The sequence below is a fragment of the Marmota marmota genome, unplaced genomic scaffold (genome assembly GCF_001458135.2).
Source record: "Marmota marmota marmota unplaced genomic scaffold, marMar, whole genome shotgun sequence".
Taxonomy (NCBI): domain Eukaryota; kingdom Metazoa; phylum Chordata; class Mammalia; order Rodentia; family Sciuridae; genus Marmota; species Marmota marmota.
This window is the reverse complement of record NW_026000174.1, coordinates 1,851,873-1,878,291: the sequence shown is the minus strand read 5'-3', so window position 1 is coordinate 1,878,291 and position 26,419 is coordinate 1,851,873. Positions and strand designations below refer to the sequence as shown.

Below are 26,419 nucleotides of genomic sequence, written 5' to 3'. Positions count from 1 at the left end.
ACATGAAAGTCCAGGCTGTCATACTGCTGCCCTTTCTGTTGTCTTCCTGTCATGTGAAACTGCTCCAGCTATCTCTCTATGTTACAATTCTTCAGAACATGAGCAGGCACCATCTCTATGTTGCAATATACCTTATATTATGATGCTCTGCCAGGCTCTTATGGTCTTCCTCACTGTGATCCTGTCTGCTCTAGTGACAGGCCCAGGAGAATCTACAGATCCTGTGCTATAGCAGCCATCTAAGTGGGGATTGGGAGACCAGTTCTCTCTTTTGCAAGCACCTAATGTCTCTATAGGTCACCTTAGAGTTCAGTCTGGGATATATGGACTATCACAGCTTTCAACCTTCTATTCCAAGAAATATACAAATTCCTTTACCATTTTATTTTATTTTATTTTATTGCTTATATACTGGATCCAGGACTAGATTAGTGGACTGGCTTTGCACATAAAAATTATATTTTAAGTTTAAAAAACAAAATTACTCCTAAAGTCAAATTAAGTGTTATCTACCTTGCATAGAAAGCTAAGTCTGGCTAACCCCAAGTGACTTTTGATGGCTGACCTGAATCTCAGGCTTGCCTTTTAGCAGCCAAGTCTGAGGTGAGTAGAATAGCCATAACAATAAGAAATGGCCAGCAGAATCTGGAGCTCAAGACATCTTGGGACTTCAGTGGTCTAGGCTGTGGGGTGGAGAAAAAAAATGAACAATGGGTAAATGGAACAGAATCCTTCTGGAGGGCACCTGGGGAACATCTGTCCCAAAGGGCAATGGTTAGTGAACAATTTGCCATCCAAATTGATTAATTCAAGGGTGAGGAAGGGTAGGAAGAATGTCCAGGGATAGCAATCCTGAACATTCCTCCTACCTAATGTTGGAACCTAATGAGATTGCAACAACAGTATATTTATCTGTTCTGGACAGATCAGGAGCAGGCAGTAGATTAAGCTTCTTTCTGCATTTTGTCACTTGCCCTGATAATAATCTCTAGAATCTAGATACTATTATATTCTCTGTTTCACAGATGAGGAAACTGAGGTACATGAGATTCTAGAGCTATGAAATGGCACTACTTGGGTTCAGCCCAAGTGGCCTGGCTCCACTGTTTATGCTCTTACCCATTCACCTCTCCTGCTCCTCTGGATTAGTGCATAGTAGCATGAGTCTGGAGTTCAAGAAGATCTGAGTTCCCACATGACCACAGGCAAGTTGTTTATGGTATAATTATCAATAATTTATTATTTCTTCTACAGGAAAGAGAATCATAGCTAACTATGCTATACTGTCTATTATTCATGTATCTTTTTATCTCAGTATTAATTTACATGTCAAATTATACACTTATTCATTAATATGCATTGAGTGTTTATTATGACCCAGGCCCTGCACTGAACATTTCCCATATCAACTCATTATGAATTGCAATTCTACAAGGTAGCAACTATGATTCACTCAATTTTATAGCTACAAAAATTATAGTGGTTATATTTTAATCAATGTCCAATTCTAAGGCCAAAATGATTTTCTATAATAATATGATGTTCAAATATAAGACTTGGATATGTTTATTAATTATTGTAGCTGTTATTATGCTAGGATTATGTTGGAGGAGGTAAGAAAGTGGAAGGGATCACTAGCAGGCAAGGGCTGAATTAACACTGACAGGATAGGAAAATATCCAGGGAGCCTGTCCAGAATGGGAAAGGTGAGTATGGACTTCACCAAATACCATTGAGAGGTTGCTACAGAAGTCAAGGGAGGCTGAATTCCCTAAGACATCCATGTCTCTGCTAAATCAATATCTGTCAAGGCTCAGCCATAGGGAGAGAAATGCTTTAAGAGGGATGGATTTCTCAAAGTTCCTTGAAGCCTGCAGGCATAGCTCTCAACTGGCAGAGGTGCATTTTACAAGGACCTATGAATGATGAGAAATGGCAGTAGGCAGAATTATGACTGCCTTTCTGCTTTTACAGTGGGATTTAAGTGGAGAAAGAAGGGGAGAGTACCCAGGACAATCACAACTCCCAGCATCTAGTTCTAGAATGGACACTGGATCAGACATTAGAGATTCATGTCTGCATAAGGATGTTTCTCAGAGTCACAGGTATTCTCAGGCAAGGTGAGGAGACTTTATTATAGCTCAGGGATATATGTCAGGTTAGCCCTTCACCTTTTGGAGAGCTGAGTGCCACCAGGAAAAGGATTTCTTTGCTGCCTTCCCACCTCCTTTCACTCTCTCTCTCCTCTCCCAGTACATGTCCCAGTCAAGCCTTCCTTAACACAATCTTTCAAATATACCCTGCATAGCCCTGGCCATTGCCCAGCAATGTGTTCATGGCTATGAACAGGAAGGACTTAAGGAACAGACAAGAGGACAGAACTGTTACCACCCACTACTCAACAGAGAAATCCCCATCCCCTCTTTGTGGACTTTGGGCTAAGGTGGTTGAATAATTTGTTCTCTTTAATTATGCATGACAGCAAAGTCTTTTTGACATATTTACACAAACATGGAGTATATTGCTCTCTGGTTGGGTTCCCAGTCTTTTGGATGTACACAATGTTCACAGTGGTGTATTCATATATGTACATAGGAAATTTATTTCTGACTCATTCCACTGTCTTTCCTATTTCTGTCCCCACTCTCTTCTTTTCATTCCCTTTTGTCCAATCTAATAAACTTTTACTCCCTGCCTCGGTTGTGTGTTAACATCCAGATACCAGAAAGAATATTTGAATTTTTGGAACTGGCTTATTTCAGCTAGCATGATAGTCTCCAGATACTTTAATTTACCAGCAAATGTCATAAAGCAATTCTTATTTATGGCTGAGTAATATTCCATTGTGTATATAAACCACATTTTCTTTATCCACTCATCTGTTGAAGGGCAATTAGGTTGGTTCCATAGCTTAGCTATTGTGAATAGGGCTGCTATAAACATTGATGTGGCTATGTCATAGCATGCTGACTTTAAGTCCTTCCGGTATGGTATATAATGAGCAGTGGGATTACCCGGTCAAGGGGTGGTTTCATTTCCAGTTTTTTGAGGAATCTCCATACTGCTTCCCAGAGTGGTTGCACCAATTTGCAGTCCCACCAACAATTTATGAGTATACCCTTTCCCCACATCCTCACCAATATTATAAGGTGGTTTTGTTTGAATAAAGTCTTCTACCCTCCAATGCTTTTCTCCTGGAAAATCTGGATCAGTTGTGTGTCTACTCAGGGCAGGAATTTGACAAATAGTAGCTACATTTATTAGCAATACTATACAACAACTTCCTCAGAAGCTTCCAGGTTTTAGAGAACCCAGATAGGTCCCACTTACAGGGTCATGAGTAGCTGGTGCTCGGATGTGTGCACTGCTCACACTTTGTACTCTCTTTGCACAAGGTGCACACATTGCTGCTTGCCTTGGCAATCTGGACTCCATATGTACCTCTTTTATTCAAGAAGTGCACAGCTAATAGTAAAGGTGAGACTCTGAAATTACAATATGCTTTGTAAACTGTAAAATGCTATAACATATTTGATGTTGTTATACCAGTTGCAGTATTTTTAGAAGGAAATTGAGTCACAATAGATATTATTAGTGGGAATTTGAAAGAATTCCCTGGGGCAGACCCACTCTTGTTCTCAAAAGCAGCACTTGGTCTGAGACACTGAGAGAGAATGCTGAGAAGTCTGTATGAGAGGTTCCTTTGCCTAAGAGAGCTTACCATAAAACCTCAATTAGCCAAATCCTATGTTCCCATGAGTTCCATTAAACAAAATGATATATTTTTCTTTCCTATTATATTTTATGAGAAACATAAATGACAAGAAGACAAGATTACACCAAATAACTATATTTTCATTGTTGCCAGTATGTATGTATCTATGTATGCATTGTGCTTGGGACTGAACCCAGGTGGGTTTTACATCCCCAGCCCTTATAATTTTTTAGTTTTAGAGAGGGTCTCATTTTATTGCCCAGGCTGGCCTCAAATTTGTGACCATTCTGACTCAGCCTCTTCCATAGTTGGGATTACAGGCATGCACCACTATGCCCAGCTACAAGCATTTATTTTGCAATAGTAGTTTTAGGATCTGCTCATGGTAGTTCATTCAGTGCACAGCTGTACCAGCTATTGTTCAGGACATAGAATGGTGTCTAGGGAGAATGGAAAGGTAAGGAGTTAATTCAGACTTATGCACAGTTGTAGGAAGATGGCTCCAATGCAAAGTGATGACAGGTGACATTGCGAGGTATAGATGCCCCAGGGGAGATAAAGGAAAGAAGCTTTCCCCTGGAAGGAGTATGTCAGAGTATGGTAGTCTTGCATTTATAGACAGCTGATTATAATGTCCACTAGGGCCAATTGTATCTCAGGGCAAAATGGTGAGATGAGAAAACTTTTAAAAATATTTTTCAAATCTTTTCCTTTTCCCTGTTTTTTATTGTTCACAAATACCAGTGCCTTTGTATGTTCTCTCCACTCTAACTCAAAGATATTCTTAGGTCCTTTAAGCACATGTCATCAATTAATCAATTAAATAAATAGCCACCAAGTACTTTCTCTGTTCAGAGTATTGTTCTCAGTTATCACCATTGAGAAATGATGGTGAATCAATGAACAAGTTTCTCCTAGCATAACTTTTCTTCAAACTCCTGGGTGAAAATTTCTTCCTGAAGAGGAGAGCTAAACGACCTGGATACATAGAGGATTTGAATCAATGTTGTAAACGTTTGTTAACCAAGCAATTAACTTTTTATTCCAGAACATTTTATTTAATCAAAGTGTTTTTACAGTTTCTAAAGGGAGAAAGAAGAGCACAGAGAGTTTGGCTAAGTTCTTTCCTCAGATATCAAGGTCTCCCTGGGATGAGATTGTTACAAAACACCTTGGCAGTAGGAAGGAAGTTGGGGTAAGGTGATTCTGACACCTGCCATGGCCCAAGAGACCTACATTTCCATCATGAGATTTATTCTGTTGGCAACAGTGTTACTTATCAGTCTGATATTGCAAAATCTGTTTGCTCGTTTCTTTCAGAGCTTCAGGTAAGTAAGTGCATACTTACTTTAGACTTTAGTAGGAATATGAATTCTGGCAAGGCTGTTGATGGTCCCACAGGATGTTTAAGGCTTCAGAGAAACAGATGAACATTTGCATAACCTTCTATGTGGAAGACAGCAGCCAGTGTTAATTTTTAATTTATTTCCCCCAGGAATAAATACCTCTTAGTAACTCTTGGTCAGGCAGACACCGAGGATTTAGTAGAATCATTTACAAGTCTGGAAAATAAAACCCAAATGTTCTGAGGGTGAAATCAAAATAAACATTAGAGAAAGGAATTTTCTATCCCTCCACAGGTGGAAGAATGGCACAGAAATAGGAGGTTTGCATCATAGAGCACACTGATTGCATTAGAAAATGTGAATGAGCTGAACTGTCCCTCTTCCTTTGGAGTAGCACCATTGCAGGGCCCAATTAATTAAAAACCATAACAAAAGATTTTTAATTACTTGAAGACACATTGCTGGTGACCTTTCCTATCTCTACTTATGGAAATTATTTCAGATTTTAAAAATAGAATAATTAATCATTAGACAATTCCAAAATTTTATCTTCTAAGGTCTCTGCAAATGAGTTTTTCTGGAGGAGACAGAAATATTCTATCCTAGATTCACTTTTGAAACAAATTTTGTTGTGCATTTGAGGTTTGTAACATGATGATGTGGGATAAATAGTAAAACAAATTAACATATTCATCTTCTTGCTATGTTATTTTTGTGACAGAAGGAACTAAAATATATTTATTTAATAAAAATCTCTAACACAGTAAATTTTTATTAACTGTTAATTTTATTAACACATAACTGTATGTTATGTGTGAGATCTCTAGACTTATTCACCCATACAGAAATGGAGAATAAAACAGTGGTTACTAGAGGAAGGAGGGTGGGTTGGGGGAGATGCATTTCAAAGGCTATCCCAGTCTTTATTTACTTTAGGAAATTTCAATCTCCTATCATCTACTACCAATAGAGAAATAAGACCTGTCAACAGGGTCATACACAATTATTATAAGCATTACTTAGTAATACAAAAAATTTAGAACATATATTTATATTTTTATTGTATCTAACCTTTTCAACAACACTGGAAGAAAAACATTATTACATAATGAGACAAAAGTAAGCTGTTGCTGACACAGTGAGAAGTTAGGACTTGCCTATAGTCACACACCTGAGAGCAGAGCTGAGATTTAAGCCCATTTATAATGTTCTTTTTTTTTAAAAAAAAAAACAAAACATATTTTTTAGTTGTAGTTGGACACAATACCTTTATTTCATTTATCTATTTTTATGTGGTGCTGAGGATGAATCTAGGGTCTCGCACGTGCGAGGCGAGCACTCTACTGCTGAGCCATAACCCCAGCCCTATAATGTTGTTTTCATTGTGCTTGATATTAAAGAGTTGAGGAGAAATGAGTGAGGCTGTTTACAATGGGAAGACTTTCTAAGTCTTTAATTACAGAGTTAAAGAGAAACTTAAGGGTCACCTATCCAAAACTCCCTGAGAGTGATAAAGATGATAAAAATTGCTACCAGTCTTCAAGCAAAGCTTCCTAATATCTGGGCCCCTGTTCTTCCTTTGGCATTGTTTCTTGTGCTCCAATTCATGGGTCTGGCAATATAAAGTGTGTATATTTGTACTTATTATTTATTTTATTCTTACATGTTTTACTTCTCACTCAGTTATCTTTAGGGAATAAACAGGACATTTCCAAGATAAGAAGAGGCACCTTGCCTATTTTTTTTTTTTTTTTGGTGGTGCTAGGGATTGAACCCAGGGCCTTGTGCATGCTAGGCAAGCACTGTACCAACTGAGCTATATCCCCAGCCCCTACACCTTGCCTATTTAAGAATCTACAAACTTAAGTTTTATGTTGAGACAGGCATCATTTTCCCAGTTTATTTAAAGAAATGAGGTTTCAGGTTTCTCAGTAAATTATATATTTTTTCCTGTTCTTGTGTTCCTCCAATCTCAACTTTTTAATTTTTATTCTGCTGGGTTTCTAGTATCTTAGTATTAATTGTGCTGAATGTCAATGTGGTCAGTGGATATTGTGAGAAAAATTACATATTTGTGTGTACGTGTATGCATCTGTATTATATCCATATGTATATGTGGTTTTTGGTGGGTAGGTCAGCTTGAATTCACTGCAGTGCTGTCCTAGACCTTCTTTTCCAGCTAAGTGAGTCAATAAATTAGTCAAGGTGACAACATTGATTTATTGGTATCAACACCAGTTTGCACTTTAGACAGTGCTGCTGCCCTGAACTGTTACAAAATACACTGGGTCATACAGAGATTTCAAGGAGGTATAATATGGGGCAGTAGTTTCTACCTTAGGTTGTGGATGCTTAGGGTGCTCAGTTACTGTAAATCCTTAATATTTCAACAGACTAGAAAAATACAAGCCACAAATCTGTATGATGGGCTCACAATACATGCCTGAAGCTTTGCCCAACCCCAGCTTTTGGAGGTAAGTGTTCTTGTGTTTCAGGCAGTGGCCAACCCTGGGACTTTGGAAAGTGAGTTGAACTACTGTCTGGAAAGGCATCATTTAGAGGATGGGTCAGAAGAAGGAAGAAAGAAAACGAGATCCAGGAAAAAGAAGAGAGACCAAAACAGCAGCGTAGGCTGAGTTTGTAGCAAGTGCAGGGAGTTTAGACAATTAGAATTGTAGAAGGATATGAAGAGTGTGAGGAAAAGAACTGAGAAAGTGAGGACTTCAAGGTATGTCATGTTTTATCAATGACTGTCCTTGACCTCTTTTCATGGAAACTCTAGACAGGATTTAAATAATTTTAATAGATTTTTATTATTTGCTAGATATAATATTTGTGTTTTGAATCTGGCATTGATCTTGAATGGTTCACTAAATCTACAGGTCATGAAACACCCCACTGTCCTTCAAAAGTATGCTACTTTTGTGATTAATAAAATAAAGTCAATTTATTGGACTGGGGCTGTAGCTCAGTAGCAGAGCATTTGCCTAGCATGTGTGAGGCACTGGTTTGATCCTCAGTACCACATAAAAAATAAATTAATAAACTAAGGTATTGTGTGTCCCTTTATAACTAAATTTTTTTAAAGTCAATTTAAAGATAATATTAATATCATAATAGTTTTATATTATTACGTATTTTCTAAATGGATATATATAATGTATTTCTATAGTGAGAGATGCTCAATTATTTTTCTTTATATTTAGAAGAGCGCTTATATTCAAAAAAGTTAAGCCACTATGTTAATGATAACAAAAAGTCTAGATCTGCAAAGTCTTATGCAAATGATTATTAATCTTGATATTGTGAGATTTGCTTAGAGCAAATTCAAGTAACAGGACTCACACTTAAGCAATTGCCTCTTTCATTTTAGGCAGAAAATCAGCTGTGAAATGGACATAGAGCCTTGAGAAAGGGGAGTCTTTTATCAGAGATGGTCAGTGGAGATGAGAGTGGAGTTTGCTCTTTACTGATGTGGTGGATGAAGTGGGGCAGTCTAGGAAGAAAGGCATGAGCAAAGGCAAAAAAAGTAATACAGAAGGAACATTATGTTTTGCATTTGAACTACTTCCACCTGAACAGAGATACAACATCCTCAGAAGAAATGATGGCTACGATGAGACCAATCAGTTATCCACTCCTGAAAAGTTGCAGATATCATGTAGAAGGCCCTGGGTTTGATCCCCAGCACTGAAAACAAGCAAATAAGCAAAACAAACAAACAAACAAACAACAACAACAACAACATAAAACAAAGCATAGAGTATTGGGGAGAATTGGAGAACTAGAAACTCTCTCACTTTGTGGGTGAGAGTGTCAATGTGAAATTATTATTTGGCTATATCTAGTAAAGTTTAACATGTTTAATTCCACCTTACTCTTCCATGTAAGAATATTTGTTGTTGTATTGATGGCAATACTGAGAAAATTGAAAACAATTCAAATATCTGTCACGGAAGATAAGTATGTGAATTGTGTGATCCTTTCTTCTATGAAATGTATACAACAATTAAAATTAATTAGAACTATATATTAGCATAGCTAACTAAATCTCAGAACATGATATTCAATGAGAAAAGCAAATGCAAACTGATTATTGTACAATAAGATGGTATTTTTGTAAGGTTTGAAAGTGAGAGACCAGTGTACCATATTGTTTGTAGAGGTAACCTATATGGTAATGTCTAAAAACATGTTTGAATGTGGCAACTTTTCCAGGGAGAGAGTGAGAACAGACCAGGAAGAAGTGTCATAAAGTCTAAATTTAATTCTTTAAAATAATCTACTAAGAGAGACCATTAACTTACAGAAAGTGGGTCGGGGGAGGGAGGAGGGAAACGTGAGGGAGGTATTGAGAAAAAAATTGATCAAATTATGTTTTGTGTACAAATAAGCCACAATAAAACCCATCATTTGGTATAAATAATATAAACCAATGAAAAAATCTTGTGCAGGTATGTAGGTTAATATATGGATTCTTTATATTTTATTTATGTTGGAATAATTTACAAAATAAATTTGGGAATAAATTTAGTAATTGATTTTTAAAAAATATGAGGTCCTGGGGCTGGGATTGGCTCAGCAGTAGAGCGCTCACCTAGCACGGGCGGGGACCCAGGTTCAATTCTCAGCACCACATAAAAAAATAAAGGCACTGTGTTGTATCCATCTACAAAAAACTTTCTCTCTCTCTCTCTCTCTCTCTCTCTCTCTCTTAAAAAAAAATGAGGTCCTTTGTTCTTTGCTTCACATTTCTTAGTTCTGTTCCCCAGAGGCAAATTAATTGACATCTTTTTGTATTTATGGCCATATTTTTAAATACTGTGGTTTCATTATTTTTTATATAAATTCAGACTTTATCTATTTTCCTCCTGTGTTTAAAGTTTAGCTTTCCCCACCCCGTATCTATTCTTCCCATCCTTTAAAAATAGATTTTATAGTTTAAAATTAATTCATATTCAGTGTTTATTATAATCATATAAATATTTTAATGGATGAGCCCAGTAATACTCCTTTATGAAATACTATCTTTGCATGTCTTTTATTCGACCTGTAGTAACTTAATGAATTATGTGTTTATTTAATGATTTTCTATATAACTATTGGTAATTTTATGCAGTTTTCTCAATAGATTTATAGAGTGCCCATTTATAAAATTTCCAAATGCTTTGACAGACAAAATAATCAAATTCTCTATTTCCCTAAAGACCCTCCTATTGTCAATCTGTATTTTTCTTCTCCAATACAAATAAATGCCTCTGTAAGCCTGGTTTGTGCCTCTTACAGGGAAATTCCTCTGCCCCAATCTTTCATAGAACTCTTATTCTTGAAATCCTCAACCTTCCTTCCTCTAGATTGAAACTACTTGTGTGGTGGAACAAACAGAAGACATAGAGACAATCCACCAAATGGTACTGGGAAAACTGGATATCAATATATAGAAAAATAAAAAATAGAACCCTATCTCTCACCCTGCAAAAAAATCAAATCAGTCTGGATAAAAGAGTTAGGAATTAAACCACAAACTTTGCAAATGCTAGAAGAAAACATAGGGTCAAGAACACTCCATCATATTGGGTGAAGGCATTGCCTTCCTTAGTAAGACCCTTAGAGCTCAAGAAATGAAACCAGGAGTCAAAGTTGGATGCTATCAATTTAAAAAGTTTCTGAACAGCAAAGGAAAAGATGAAGAGAGTGAAGAGAGAGCCTACAGAACAGGAAAAATTCTGCTAGCTATTCCTCTGACAGGAGATTAATATCCAGAATTTACAAAGAATGTATTCATCATAAAACTAGAAATGGAATCAAGATATGGTCCAGCTATTCCACTCATTTGTGTTTATTCCAAAGAACTAAAATCAGCATACTCTAGTGATACAGCCACATCAATGTTTATAGCAGTGCAACTCACAATAGCCAAGTTGCAAAACCAGTCCAGGTGCCCGCAAACAGATAAATGTGTTAAGAAAATGTGGCAAGTATACATAAAAGAACTTTATTCAACCATAAAGAAGAATGAAATTATACCATTTGCTATAAATGGGTGGAAATGTTGAACACTATGCTAAGTGAAATAAAACTCAGATTCAGAAAATCAAGGCCTGAATGTTTTCTCTCATATATAGAAACTAGAGCAAAGTAGAGGACAAAATGAGGGTAGGAGTAGATATGAAAAGATAGAAGGAAGACCAGTGGAGCAGAAGAAGGAGATTGAGGGGGAAGAAGGAGCCATGGGAAAGGGGAGGAAATACTCAATGAATTTTACAAAATTATACTGTGTCCATGTATAAACATACATCCCAGTGAATTCTATATTTATGTATTTATATAAATAACCAATTAAAAATAGATTAAACAAACAAAACAAAAACCAGTAGAGTAGAAGAAGGAAATAGGAGAAGGGAGGAACTGAGGGATAGAGGAGGCACCAAGGACTGAAATGCGGGAAATTTTATTCCATGTATACATGATTAAGTCAGAAAGACACACTATTATATATAACTATAATGTGTTAATAAAAGCTTTAAAAAAGTAAAAAAAAAATAGGGCTGGGGTTGTGGCTCAGTGGTAGGGCACTCACCTGGTACATGAGAAACCCTGGGTTCCCTCCTCAGCACCACACATAAATAAATAAAATAAAGGGATTGTGTCCACTTACAACTAAAAAATCATTTTAAAAAAGTAAAAAATATTTTTTTGATAATTTCTTCTCCTGTATCTTGTCTTTTCTTTAACGTCTGTTAATTGAACAATAGGCATCTTGGATCAGTGCTCAGATTTTCTAAACATTTTTTTTCTTCAGTTGTATATTTTACTCCTATTTATGAACATTTTCTAAATTTTTATCTTTTTACACTTGATGAACTTTTATTTTTAATATTAAAATTTTATTTGTTCTTCTTTGGTATACAGTAGATACATAGTAGACTATATTTTTACGTATTATACATACATGAAGTATAGCTTATTGTAAGTAGGATCCCATTCTGGAGGATGCACATAATGTTGAGATTCACTGTGGTGTTTTTACTAGCATAATCACAGCCATCTTCCTTTTCCCCACTCCCACTTTATGAATAGTCTTCTTATTCCCAAGAAATAGAAACTAGCCTGAGATAAAACCTACTGGTCTCTCCCTGTTCTCTCATTGAGAGATAGGAGACAGCTTACCAGACCCTGAGATGGGGGGTACTGGTTTCCCTGTTCTCTCCTTGAGAGGATAAAGGGACATGCTGGTTTTCTTGTTCCCCCTCTGAGAGACAGGAAAATTGCTTGTCTTTGTTCCCAAGAAACAAATTGTTTCCACAAGATCAGGGATACCTGCAATGTCATTCAGGATTAATCCTGCCTCAAACACGTGGCCATGATTCTAGCCTAAAAAAGTACCATGCAAAGGGGAGTGGCTTCTCTTTCTTTCTCTGCACAGAGCAGCCCATCAGACTTCTGACAAATAAATCCACTTCTTATCCCAGGTATGTGTGGGATTAGTCCTGTGCCACTTTTCTTTCAGTATTCATATATGAACATAGGAAAGTTATGTCTGATTCATTCCATTGTCTTTCCTATTCCTATCTTCCTTCCCTTTATTCTTTGTCTAATCCACTGCACTTCTTTGTCCCACTGTCCCCATTGTATGTTTGCATCCACATATCAAAGAGAACATTCAACCTTTGTTTTTCCTTTCTTATTTCACTTAACATGATAGCCTTCAGAGCCATCCATTTACTACCAAGTGTCATAAAGTCATTCTTTTTATGGCTGAGTAGTATTCCATTGTGTACATAAACCACATTTTCTTTATCCATGCATCTGTAGAAGGGAACCTAGGTTGGCTCCATAGCTTATCTATTGTGAATTGAGCTACTATAAACATTGATATGGCCGTGTCACTGAAGTATGCTGATTTAAAGTCCTTTGAGTATATAATGAGGAGTGGGATTACTGGGTAAAGTGATCCTTCCATCCACGTTTTCTGAGGAATCTGCACACTGGTTTCCAGAGTGATTGCATAATTTGCAATTATACCAGCAATGTTTGAGTTTACTTTTTCTCCCACATTCTCTCCAACATTTATTGGTATGAATTCTTGATAATTGCCATTCTTACTGGATGTAATTAATGTTTGGTTACTTATTTGGTGACTTTATAGTCTTTTAATAAATAAGCACAATGCAATAAACTTTCCTCTTAGAACTACCTTCATAGTGTCCCAGAGGTTTTGATCTGCTGTGTCACTGTTCTCATTTACCTCTAAGTATTTTTTTTTTATTTCATCCCAGATTTCTTCTTCTATCCTTTAGTCATCAATAGGGTATTATTTACTCTTCAGGTGTTTGAGTAGCTTATATATTTTTTTATTTTATTGTTTATTTATAATTTTATTCCATTATGATCAGATAGAATGCAAGGTATTAGCTCTTTTTTTCTGTTTGCTAAGAGTTGCTCTGTGGTCTAAAATGTGCTGTATTTTAGAAAATGATCGATGTGCTCCTGAGAAGAAAGTGAATTCAGTCATTTATGGATGGAATATTCTATGTATGTCTGTAAAGTCTAAATTATTAATTTTGTTTTTTAGTTATCTTTTTTCATTTTATTTTTTAAATTTTTTCTTTTTAGATATTTGTGACAGTAGAGTCCTTGAAACTCTATAGCTTTTTTATTTAGTTTTTGTTTGAAAGATCTATCCAGTGATGAGAGAGGTATGTTAAAGTCACCCAGTATTATGGTTGTTGTCTATTTGATTCCCATTTTTTTTTATTTTTTCAAGGTTATTTTATTAAATATCCTCAGTAAAAGATTTCATTGTAACAAAGACTACCAACATTCAGAACATACACTATCTTTAAATTATTTCGATGTCATCATGCAAAAATCTGCATGAAATGTCTTCCCTTTCCTTTTTAAAAGATGATTTTAATAATCTGTTTTATATAGATGCTGACACCAGCCCTAGAAGAGTAAGAATGCTAAGAAGTGGGCTGGAGCAGCCATATTAAGCTATAGGTCTCAATGAATTCTAAGATCATTTGTCTTCAAGCCAGCACAACAAACTCTTTGGGGTCTGCAAGCTGGCACTGTAGGCTGCAGTGCAGGAGAGGGTAGGGCCCAGGGGCTGGGGCTGCATGAGACAGTTGAGGAGCCTAGCTAAATCCAAGCATCAGCACCTTTGAGTTTGCTCTCTTCTCAGCTGGCTCCAAAGTAAACCTGTAGCGTTGCATCCTCTCCTAGCTCCTGCAGCTCCTGAAGTTAGTCCAGGGAGCTGGAGTCTACCCACCTTTCTCCTCAAAGTGCCGATATTTCTGCAAATAAGTATGCACAATTATTTTGGGGGAAACCCAAGGGTATGACCAATTGCTCCTCCATTATCTTCTTTTATTGGCTTATTTTTCTCCTGGAATGGAACTCCTTGAGCAGAGAGATAGACAATGAACATAGGAACCTTGGCTCTGGACACCTTTTTTGTGTACATGCAGATAAGGTGGATGATGCCCATACAGATTGCCCAGCAATAAGTCTATACTTCAGTTGGTCAGTAGAGGCCTCTTTCAAGAGGACACTTCTTGCCACAGCACTGAGATAAATATCAAAGATAGGGAAAGAGATGGACATGCAGCAAGGGAAGAGTAAGAAGGGAGGCAACCCTGAGGCCAGCCTGAATGTGCAGAAACAACCACCACCTCTTATCCTGCTCCTCACTCCTCCCATCCTATAGGGGCACTTGGCAGAGGGCCCAGGACCAGATGAGGGTCAGCATGGGGGCACCACCACCATGAAAATGCAAGACAAAGATGGTCCAGATCAGCACAGAAACAGAACTTCCAAAGGTGACAAGGAGAATCCTAACCAGGGCCTGGCTCCCTCCTTGTTAAGTTTTTAAGCATGCCAACAGGAAGCAAAGCAGTAAAGCCTCCCCTTCCCACCTGTGGGGATCAGGGCCATTGGGCATCATACATTCTATAGAAATGGATGGTCAAGTAAGTGCATGTCAGACTAACACAGGGTTTCTTATCAGCTTCATAGTGGACACACTTCTGCAGCACCAATTCTTTTCCCTTCTCTGCTAAATGGAACAGTACAGCAAATCTGGGACCGCAGTCCTGAGGCCACTGCTTCTCAGCTGTATCCACAGCTGGGCTGAGAACTCTACATCTCTCCCAACTGGGTCTGAGAGCCATGGTGTCTTCATCAGCCTCATTCTAGGTGCTTATACTGGTTCTAAAGAACTCCACTACTAGACCTGGGGTAAGCAGGCCACCTCGGGGGCTACAATTACATCACGGCCCCCAAAGTTCCGTCAGAGTCCTTGCCTGTTTCTCCTGGGTCCGTGGGGATCTGAGGCTGAGCTCACCTCTTCAGGGCTGGTGTGTAAGTCCAACATTGTTCATGCCAGGATGGGTGTCACACAAACTCCTGCCTTCTTGCAAACCCAAGGGCTGTAAGTGGTTTTAAAACACCTCATGGTATGGATTTTTTATTTTATTTTTTTAACTATCTATTTCTTTCTTAGAGTAAAAAAAAAACACCTCCGTTCAGCAGAGACAGACATGAAGGGTGGGTGGGAGGGCTTCAGGCAGGGGCATAGATTGGCTTCAGCTTCTGCCACTTTATAATTTAATTGTTTTAAACCTCAAACAAACAGGACTGCTGCTGTCACTCAGACCTTCTAGAGCCACTGGCTGCAAAGGTTCAACCTACACCTAGAATCTCCTAATGTCCCTGATGCAGTGGCTGAAGCTCACTGCATCAGTGTAGCAGGGACCCCTGAGCAGTGATATTGGACACTGAGCCACTTGCCATCCTGGCAGTGCCATACCTAGGGTCTCCTCTGACTGGCTGGTGCAAGGCTGATCCTGCCCATCAATGTACTGGGTGAGATAGTTGTAAGCGATGCACGCTGTGTCCTCCCTAATGGCATGGACATGTGGGTTTAGGATGGTGGTATGGATGGGCTTGCTGTTCTTAGACAGGAGATTTTGAAAGTGAAACTTATGGAAATCCATCCCCTCTAAAGGCCTTGGCTCAAATGAAGTGAGACCCGTGTCACAAATTTTCATGTAGACCTCAAAGTCCCCATTATTGATGGCTTCAATCAGCTGTTCTATGATCTTCATGCTCTTCATTTTTGTACTTTGAGATCCTCATCTTCTCTAGTGGTGTTGCAACTCTCTGTGGAGCCCTTGATCCCATCTGTAGCATTGTGCACCACAGTAGTTTGTGGCTCCATGGCTGTCTGCAAGGGCATGGTCTCTTGGGTTGGGCTTATGAGACTGTTTTTATTGTTGCTCTGTGGCTTGACACATCCGTCCAACTTCTTGTTCAATAGGCTTTTGGCAGCTGGTTATTTCCTGGAGACAATCATAGTCATGAGGATGGAACTCTTCCATTTTCTCCAGGGGTTGGATTTGCACAAACACTCCACAGTCTCTTGGAAGTGCATCATAGAGGCTGTTGTGGATTGTGGCAGACCCATGGGTGCTTCAGAGCCTGGTCAACTGTGATGTGTTTTGCTGGGTTTATGGTTGGCATCAAGTTCTTCACTTCAGGGGTCACTGTGTCCCACTGATGGGAAAGCAGGCACTTGTGGGACCAGAAGGAATAGTGTTCCATCTTTCTCACCATTACTGGAAGCCAAGGGCCCTTAACACAGAAAAGCTGAGGGCATGGGGTGGGATTACTGCAGGCCCAGATATCCACAGGTTTTCTATAGGGATATTTCCTAAAGACCTTGGGGGACAAATAACCTGGGGTTCCAGGAGAACCAAACCAAGCTTGCTGCTCTGGACTTTGATGGTGAGGCTAAAAATAGCCATCTTGATGGGCCACACCCCTGCATTTACTTGTCAGCAGCAAGTTCTCAGGCTTCAGGTCCCTGTGGACAATACCATGCTAGTGGATATGGTTAACACTCTCCAGAATCAGATGTGGGTGGCATATGCTTCACTGTAGTACTCTCTAGGTACTATGTCTTCAAACAGCTCCCCACCAGTAACCTGGTCAAACACAAGGTGGTGAAACCCTTCTTAAGAAATACTGTCATGGAGTCCCACAATATTTGAATGTTTAAGAAGTCATATCTCAGCATCATGTTCTACTTTCTGATGATCTCAGGCAGACAACTTCTTGACATTGATGGGTTTTGCTGCATACTCATGTGTGGAGGTTTTCTTCAAACACCTGCAGACCACAGAGAAAGCACCTTCACCAACCTCCTCAAAGAGCTAGTAGTTGGTACAGTGGGTGCAGGTGGTGTGTTGGCCATGCTAGCTGCTGGCAGGCAGAGGTGGTGGGTGCAGATCCGCACCTATGTCAGTGAACAGTCACTGCTGCCTAGCCAGGGATGAATCCAGCAGCACCTAGGAGATTTGACTGGGGAGCTATTTGAGTCTTGAAATTGAGAAGGGTTTATTTCATGTACTTACATGCTCCATTGTTTGAGGCATAAATATTTATCATTGTTATGTCTTATTGATGTAAAAATTCTTTAAGCAGTTTGAAATGTCCTGCTTCGTCTCTTCTGATTAACTTTAGCTTGAAGTCCACTGTATCAGAATAGAAACCCCTGTTTGTTTATGAGATCCATGTGAATAATTTGTTTTTCCCCATCCTTTTACCTTCAGTCTATGGATGTCTTTGCCTATGAGGTGAGTCTTTTAGAGACAACATATTGTGGGGCCTTGTTTTTTAATTCAATATGCCAGTCTGTGCCTTTTGATTGATGAGTTTAGGTCATTTACATTCAATGTTATTATTGAGATATGATTTTATTCTCTGTCATTTTGATTTATTTCTGGTTTTTAATTTGAATTGTTTTTCCTTTGATTATTCTAGTGTAGTTTTTCCTTTTGACTGTTTTCAATTTTATTTTTCCTTTCTTCTTCATGAAATATTTTATTAGGTATGTTTTGAGATACAGTCTTTCTAGTTGTGAATTCTTTTAACATTGCTTTATCAAGGAAGATTATATTTCACTGTCAATTCTGAAGCTTAATTTTACTGGGTATAGTGTTCTTGTTTGGCACCCATTTTCTTTCAGAGTCTGGTATATATTATTCCAAGACCACCTAGTTTTGAGGGGCTGGATTGAGAAATCAGCTGAGATCCACATTGGTTTACCTCTAAATGTCACCTGTTTTTCATCCTCTGGCAGGCTTTAAAATTCTATCCTTATTTTGTATGTCAGGCATTTTCATAATAATGTGCCTTATTGTGGGTCTATTGTAATTAGGTAGATTTGGGGTCCTATAAGCATCCTGTATTTGATTTTCCATATCATTCTTAAAAGTTTTGGGAAATTTCCTGATATTATTTTAATGAAAATATTGTGCATTCTTTTGGTTTGTATCTCTAAGCCTTCATCTAGCCTCATAAATCTTACATTTGATCTTTCCATGTTATTCCATATTTCTTAGAAGTTCTGTTCATGGTCTCTTAACATATTTTCTCCATGGTCAAGTTTATTTTCAGGATTATATATTTTGTCTTTGTTGCCTGAAACTCTATCCTCTAGATGGTCTAATTTACTGGTGATGCTTTCCATTGAACTTTTAATTTGGTTTATTGATTCCTTCATTTAGAGGATTTCTACTTGATTTCTTTTTCAGAATCTCCATCTCTTTAATGAAGCCATCTTTCATTTCATGTATTTTCTTACATGTTGTTTGTATATTTACCCATCTAGCAGTAAGGATCTCAGGCAGTAGTTTCTACCCTGTGGACTTATAGTGTCCATGGATGTTTTCCCCTTACCTCACAATGTGGGTATAAAATAACATTATTTTTATTTCCAAGAGCTACCTTTTGTTCATTAACAATTTGGAGGGTATCTTTTACTTGTTTTATGTATATTGTGTCTTATTTTCTATTATGAAAGCAGCTTTTTAAAATTCTACACAAATTATCTACATTTCCTCTGACTTCAGTGTATTTTTTCTTTCTCATTTATTTTCCATTTAAATATCTGGTGATATTAGTGTTAATGTTCCTACTTAAGAATGAAACACTTGAAGGGTGATTAGAAAATTTCTCTATGTAGGTAGGTTTTGTGAGTAAGCTTCACAAATTCAGGGCCTAAACTGGAAGTCAACCTTCTCAGTCAGAGGTCTCTAAATTTTCCTTGGGGTGACTTAGGTTCTCCAAGCTCCTAACTAGAGGATACAATCTGGCTACAGATGCTCGGTATGAAGACACTGGAGAAAGTCTGTGTACTGACTCCTGGTTAGTCTGTTTTAGTCTAGTACCTCAGCTCTGCTTGTTACTAATGTTTTCATATTGAGTGAATGTCACTGTGGCGGTTTCTCCAGACCATGAAACATGTTCTCCTTCTTTAGGTACTTGTTTGCCAGCTTAGGCGATTAGAAAGGAGTCCTTGATGTCTTATTCTTAGGTTCTTTGCCTTACCATGGGCCCCTACCAATACCTGGTGTCTCCTGAAACAGAAATTTCACATCTTCCATCAGTTGTTTTCTCTTCCCTTCTTTGTATTCAGGGGTTTATACTTTGTTTTTCCTTTAATTTTCATTCCAGTGGGGCTTCTGGAGAGAGTGGAGAGAAATTCACTGTTTAATGAGAGATGCAAGGGCAGGGCAACCTTTTATTTCTTCTCAGGTTCTTCAAGTTTTGGGCAGGAATTATAATGTTATCTGCCATATGGAAATGTGAGAATTAAATGGAAGTGCTTAGAACAATACTGACACATGGAAGGTTCTCAGTATCTACCACTATTATTTATTGGAATGATTATTCAACATGCCAAAAATTTCCTACTTGGCTCCATATGCCTATTTATTCAAAAAATCAAAACACCAAAACCCAAAATAAGATAGCATACCTTGAGTTGGAGCATTGCCCAAGGAGCTACAACAATATAGGACACAGAGTAGGTTCTCAATAAATGTTTGCTGATTTTGAATCTGTGGTCTTATTTTCCTTCTCAATTAGTTCCCAAGCCCCTTTGTATACCCCATAGGTCTGCTCAGGAGGTCATACATGCTAGCTGTTTCCAAAAGTATTTAGAATTGAACCAAAATGAATTTGTTTTGGGAAATTTCTGAGAAACAGACTACAAATCTTGCCTTAGATATCAATCAATAAAAATAAAAAATAGAATTTTTTGACCAAAATATTAGTGATGCTTCTCCAAAATTAAAGTATTTTAGGGAACACTTTATTTCCACTCTATGAATATCAAAATAATTCAGTCAATAAAATGTTACATTGTATAAGCTCTAGTTCTTTACATTTCATCATTTCTTTGGATAGATTTGTTTCAGTTCTGGTTTCTCATCATAATGTTGAATTTCCTGACTTATATTTAATCTCCTTAGCAAGTTCAAGCCTGTGACAATGGTAAAATATTTACTTTTAAGCTTTCCTGATTTGAAGAATTATCATGATTCCTTCATTTATTTAAAACCTAGATCAGTGCCCAAGAGAAATATTACTTTGTTACGAGTGTTCTGCAGAGTGAATCTTGGAGATATGTACCTAGAAATGAGGACAGGTCAGTTGATGCATCTCAGGGTCAAGACAGATCTTACTTTGAAGATTCCCACTAGAAACTCTGTGATATAAGATCAGACAACCTGTGAATATGGGCTTTGCAATCTCAAGTTGCCATAATGGAAAGGAACCAAAGACTGTGTGCTGATGCACGTGGGGGTCTCCAGAGTGAAATCCGGAGAAGATCCTCAACTAATCTCTATCATCATGCATTATATGCCTTCTGCTTCCTCTTCCTAACATATGCAAAATGTAACCCAAGAAATAAATTATAGTGAATTTCAAAACATTTGGACAAGTTTGCAAACCTCTGCTCCCCATCTCATTTTCTGTGGAACTCTATTTGAAAGCTACTTTAAAATGCTTTCAGAAGTAATCCTCTTGTCTTGACTACTTTTCATGACAAGTTAAGTTTAGGGCAGTTCAGCTGATGCTGCAGAGGCTTATGTTTGGGAGAGAATTAAATAAGATTCATAAGGCTAAATTCTGCAATTTATTAAAACAACCCAACCTAACCCTTTCCTCATGAGCATTTGCAAGTCTCACTAAACTATGTGTGCCCTTTTGCACAGGGGAAATCTGTTTCTGAGATTAAATTTGCCTGAGCAAACAGTATGCAGGTAATGGAAGGCTATGATGTCCTAGAAACCTTTAGAATAGATTTAACCTCCTGTCTTCTACTTATGGAGTACTTTTTTGGGGATGAAGGAAATAAGCCTTGAAGTTATATATTTGGAGCCTTTGTTGTGAGAGTCTTTGATGGAACCAAGTCCATTTTGGTCTAATAAAACAACTTAGGTTTTTCTGAGAGAGGAGCTGGATCCTCCCCATGAGTTCCTTGCTTACACTCATCCTGAACAGTAGGACACTGAAAACTCCTTTTGAGTTTCAGGAACCAATCTGACTTTAAGACATGGTGATGGCATTGTAGAATGCTGGCAAAGAGTGAGTGTGCTTGTAGTTTTCTGGATCTCTCCCTGTACTTGGTTGGCAATGTGAAGAAGTGAACTAAAAACTTGAGCAACAAGGCTAAAAGGATGTACTCACTAAGCTATAAATGTTTGTTTAGAGGCATGACAGTTATGCAAAAAAACTGGAACCCATATTTTCCTTACAACAGACATCAGATATGTGATCTAGCACTTCTCGAGATAACATTTCCATTAGACTCTACCTACAGGGTCAAGATGGTGTATGAGAAGAAACCTTTGACTATCATAAAGTCAGGTGGCCACAAGTAGCAGAGCTACTTTGTTCAGCAAGAAGCCTGGCCTGCTTTTATTACTGAGGTTAAAAAAATGATATGTTTAAAAATAAATGTTTAAAGAAACCTAAAGGATGTGATAGTCCTAGTCATAGAGATAGAATGAATAACATCCTATAATTCAAATGAAATATGAAACCAATATACCTCATTTATTTTCTGACTTTTCTCTTTTCAGAGCTTAGTTGTCTTCAAAATTATAGTTTTCATTAATATTATTGGATAATCTTATAGTTCCTTATGATCTAAAGGAGTTGAACACTCTGTTTACTACAAACTTAAAAGTAATCGAGAAACATCCAAAAATATCTCTAAATAAGATTATCTATTTATTTTCAGATTAAAATTGATGCCTGCACAATCAACTTATAGGAATATTTTAGAATCTCTTTAAATGTTAAGCAGTTTCTCAGTCTCTAGAATATTTGGAGTTTCTTTTTATTTTACCATATTTACAATAAGAAATACTCCATTCTTCATGTTTCAAATTATCACTTATGGTTATGAAAAAAAAGGCTTTCTCTATAGATTCCTATTGATGAGTTTATTCTGTAACTCAGGAAAAGCAAACAACATCTTCCTTCCTTTGAAGAAGATTTTATGCTAATAATCAAAAGTTATTCAGTGATTCCAATGGGTTCTCCAAACACTAAGATCATATGTGCATATGCTCAATATCCCTAATCAATGTGACACTTGAATTAATCTAATTTATTCAGTGCAAACATGACCTTGAATTATAGAGTAATATTTTAATGTTGTGCTAAAGAACTTTACCTACTAGGAAGAATTGTAATTAAAGTATTATGAGAAAAGGCACTTGATTTGGGTCATTGACTTGTCATTGTTCTGAAAATAATTGGCGCTCTTTGGAAGTCACATAGAAGGTTTCACATTAAAGAATCATTTGGACAAATGGATAACCAGGTACACTTTAGAATAGGAATAAGTGAGGGCTGAAGTCCCTAGTTGTCTTGCTCAACCATGGATGAAATTAAGCAATGCTGAAGATTTAAAAACACCATCTTCTTAAAAATACAAGTTTTGTAGAGATTTAAGATCTTTCTGGTTTTTTTTTTAACCTCTATTATATACCAGACATTCTTATGCAACAAGCAACTATTTAAAATGCAATCTGACAGTCTGAGTTATTTTTAGTGTTTTTAATTAATGAAAAAAATATTTATATAGTACCACCAGAAGTTTAGTTCAGTTTCAGTATTTGTGACACAGTGGTTAACCTGGTATGTGCCTATCTCCCCGAAGTTTTCATTTTACTTGGAGAGATGGACATAGAAACAGGCAAATAAGACAGTGTCATCCCTGGGGTAACAGGTAAAACAGAGAGCTGTGGTCATCTCAGTACATTCTAAATGGTGAAAAATTATGTATCCAGGGTAATTACAAATATCTCGTTAATTGTACCTTCTATAATTATAAAAATTATGTTTATTATGAAATACAATGTAAATGTGAGAAACACCTTTGAGCTATACCATAAATTTAAATAACATATAAATTCAACTATCCATTTTATCAATCCTCTTTTTAGTCCTCAGATATTTTGTTTGATTTCCGGTCTAGGAGGAGGGGAAAGAAACCAAACTTTTTCAAAGGGCCTCACCCAAAAAATTATGGAAACTCTCCTTTAGAGCTATTGTTACTGAGAAAATTTTACATTGGTCTTTAAGATGCTGTGATTAGTGTCAGTCCCCTACACTGTGTCCAAAATGCTTAAGACAGGGACCAAGTCTCTTTTTAATTCACTTTTGGATCAAGAGTGGCTTATACAGTGCTTGTTGCACAGTAGATAATAACTATTTGTTGAATGGATGCATAGATGAACAAAAGAAATTGAAATTTGAGGTAGAAATTTCTCAGTTGCATAAATGGTGGTGGCTTGGACTAACAGGATTAAAACTGGGTCCCTACAAAAGTGGATAGATTTAAAAGATAGGAAAATATACAGGACTTAAATCTTGCTTAAATATGTGGAATGAGGGAGTAAAAGGCAACAAGGACAACACTCAGATATATGATCTGAATAGCTTGAAGGATGAGAGTTTCCTTGTTTGAGGCACTCTGATAATTTATATCCCAAGACACCAAATGGACTTTCAAATGTAATCCAAGAACAATTGTCAGTAACTAGTGAGAAATGAAAGAAGAGAGGTTATGAAACTTAAAGAATCAGATATCTTCTGAAAAGTTCTGGAGAATTACTAGAAAACTTCGCCCCTTGATTTAGTGAGACATTTAGAAAATCCGTTTGTATTTGTTTCCTAGGGCTGTTTCCAAAAATTATCATAAACTTAGTGGCTTAAAATAACAAATGTAATCTCCCACAGTTTTGGAGATGAGTAATGAGAAACCAAGTTGTTAGCAGGGCCATACTCACTCTGAAGGCTCTAGAAAAGAATCCTCCCCTCTTTCTTCCAGCTCTTGGTATACCTTGGCTATGGCAGAATAATGCCAGTCTCTGCCTTCTTCTTCTTCACATACATTCTCCTTTCTCTGACTATATCTCCATCAAACTAGGACCTCAACCATGATTAGTTCTTTTAAAGGAATAATAAAGTAGTTAAATTTTGTCAAGATTGCTAAAAATAAAAAAAAAATTCAGAGATTTTCAAAATTCACTAGAAGTGTTATGAAAAGTTTATAAAAATGACTTGGAAATTTAGATGTGATGGATAATGTTGTAGAAAACATTAATATTTGAATATAAATAAAAATTTAAATAGCTGATAATTAAAGAAAACAAATAAATTATTCAAATTCTCAACCTTCTTCTTTTCAAACTCTAAGATCTGGATGGGATTTGGTTGATTTTCTCCAAATCTCAAAAGAATAAATAACTTAAACAATTTAATACAAATATAAATTATATAAATATAAAATATAAATTATATATATATATATATATGTATATATTTCCTCTCAGAAGATAGAAAAAGAAGCAATTCTAACTTATTTTAAAAGTAATGCAGCAACTAATAGTTTGATTGTCCTTCTGGGAATGTGGTAGGATTGTACTTTCCCATTTTCTTGAAAGTAGGCTTGAGCATGAGATTTATTTTGATCAGTGAAAAGAGACTGAAATAACAGGGCCTTCATTTGGACAGCAGTTTTTAGGAGAAAATATTCATGAACAGTGAGAGAATTTTAAAATCAAGTAATTATTCCTAAAATTAAATTGGAATGTTAAAATGTAATTTTAATAAAATACACAAAGAAATTAATTAACCTGAAACTGAATCAGTAAATATAGAAGAACAAACATTAGTCTGAGAAAATGTGACAAGTCTTGCTGAAATGATTTAGACAGCAATTTGGGCATGGTGGAACATGCCTGTAATCCCAGCGAACCGGGAAGCAGAGGCTGAAGGATGGCAAGTTCAAGGCCAGTCCAGGCAATTTAGTGAGACTATGTCTCAAAATGAAAATAAAAAAAAAAAAAGCTGGGGATATAGATCAGTGGTAGAGTACTCCTGGGTGAAATGCCCAGTACCACAAAATAAAATAAAATAAAATAATTTAGATAGTAAGATAGTGAGATTTGATGCAAGAAAAATAGATGACTTTACTGAGATAAAGAACACAGAAAAAGATTCACCATAAATAAAAATATCTTTTATGACTGACCTCAACATTATAAAGTCTATGCATGACAAACCTAAATCCAGCATCATACTGAACAGAGAAAAACTGAAAGCATCCTTTAAAGTCAGGAATAGGATGATGATATCCACTCTCACCTCTCCTATGTAATATAGTTCTTCAAATTCTAGCTAGAGCAATCAAGAAAGAGAAGAAAATTAAAGGGATTACAAAAGGAAAAGAAGAAATCAAATAATCTCTTTTTGCTGATGACATAATCCTGTAGCTAGAAGACCCAAAAAACTCTACCAGAAGAATTCTAGAGTAGATAAATTCAACAAAGTAGCAGGATAAAATGTCAACTTATAAAAACCAATAACCACACTCCAATAATGATTCTGGTAAGAAAGAAATCAGGAAAACCATTCTATTCCCTTCAAAAAGAAAATGAAATAAAAAGCAGGCAAACAAACACTTGGAAATAAATTTAACAAAGGAGGTGAAAGACCTACAATGAAAAAATGGGCAAAGGAACTAAATAGACATTTCTCAAAAGAAGAAATAAAAATATATAAATTTATATATAAATATAAATGCTCAACATTTCTAGCAATCAGAGAAATGCAAATCAGAACTACACTGTGATTTCATCTCATTGTAGTTAGAATGGCAATGATCAAGAATACAAATTGTAATAAATGCTGGCAAGAATGTGGCAGAAAATGTGTACTCATACATTATTGGTGGGACTATAAATTAGTATAACCACTCTGGAAATCAGTTTGAAGATTCCTCAAAAAATTAGGAATGGAACAACCATACAACCCAGCTATCCCACTCCTTTTCATTTATCCAAAGAAAACTGAAGTCATTATACTGTTGTGATACAAGCATCTAAATGTTTATAGCAGCACCATTCACAATAACCAAATTATGGAACCTATCCAGGTGTCTGACAAGAGATGTATGAATGAAGAAAATGTGATATATATCTGT

At 36.7% G+C, this 26,419-nt stretch overlaps 2 pseudogenes across 1 annotated transcript; both read right to left on the bottom strand.

Annotated features, from left to right (window-relative positions):
• Nucleotides 1–15,698: 15,698 nt before the first annotated feature.
• LOC107156635 lies at nucleotides 15,699–17,179 on the bottom strand (annotated as a pseudogene).
• Nucleotides 16,229–17,489, bottom strand: LOC125611966 (annotated as a pseudogene). Its single transcript, XR_007342204.1, has 2 exons — nucleotides 17,481–17,489; nucleotides 16,229–17,321 (listed from the first exon to the last, which is right to left on the bottom strand). The product of XR_007342204.1 is annotated as a calcium/calmodulin-dependent protein kinase type II subunit gamma-like (transcript).
• Between the last annotated feature and the right edge of the window lie 8,930 nt (nucleotides 17,490–26,419).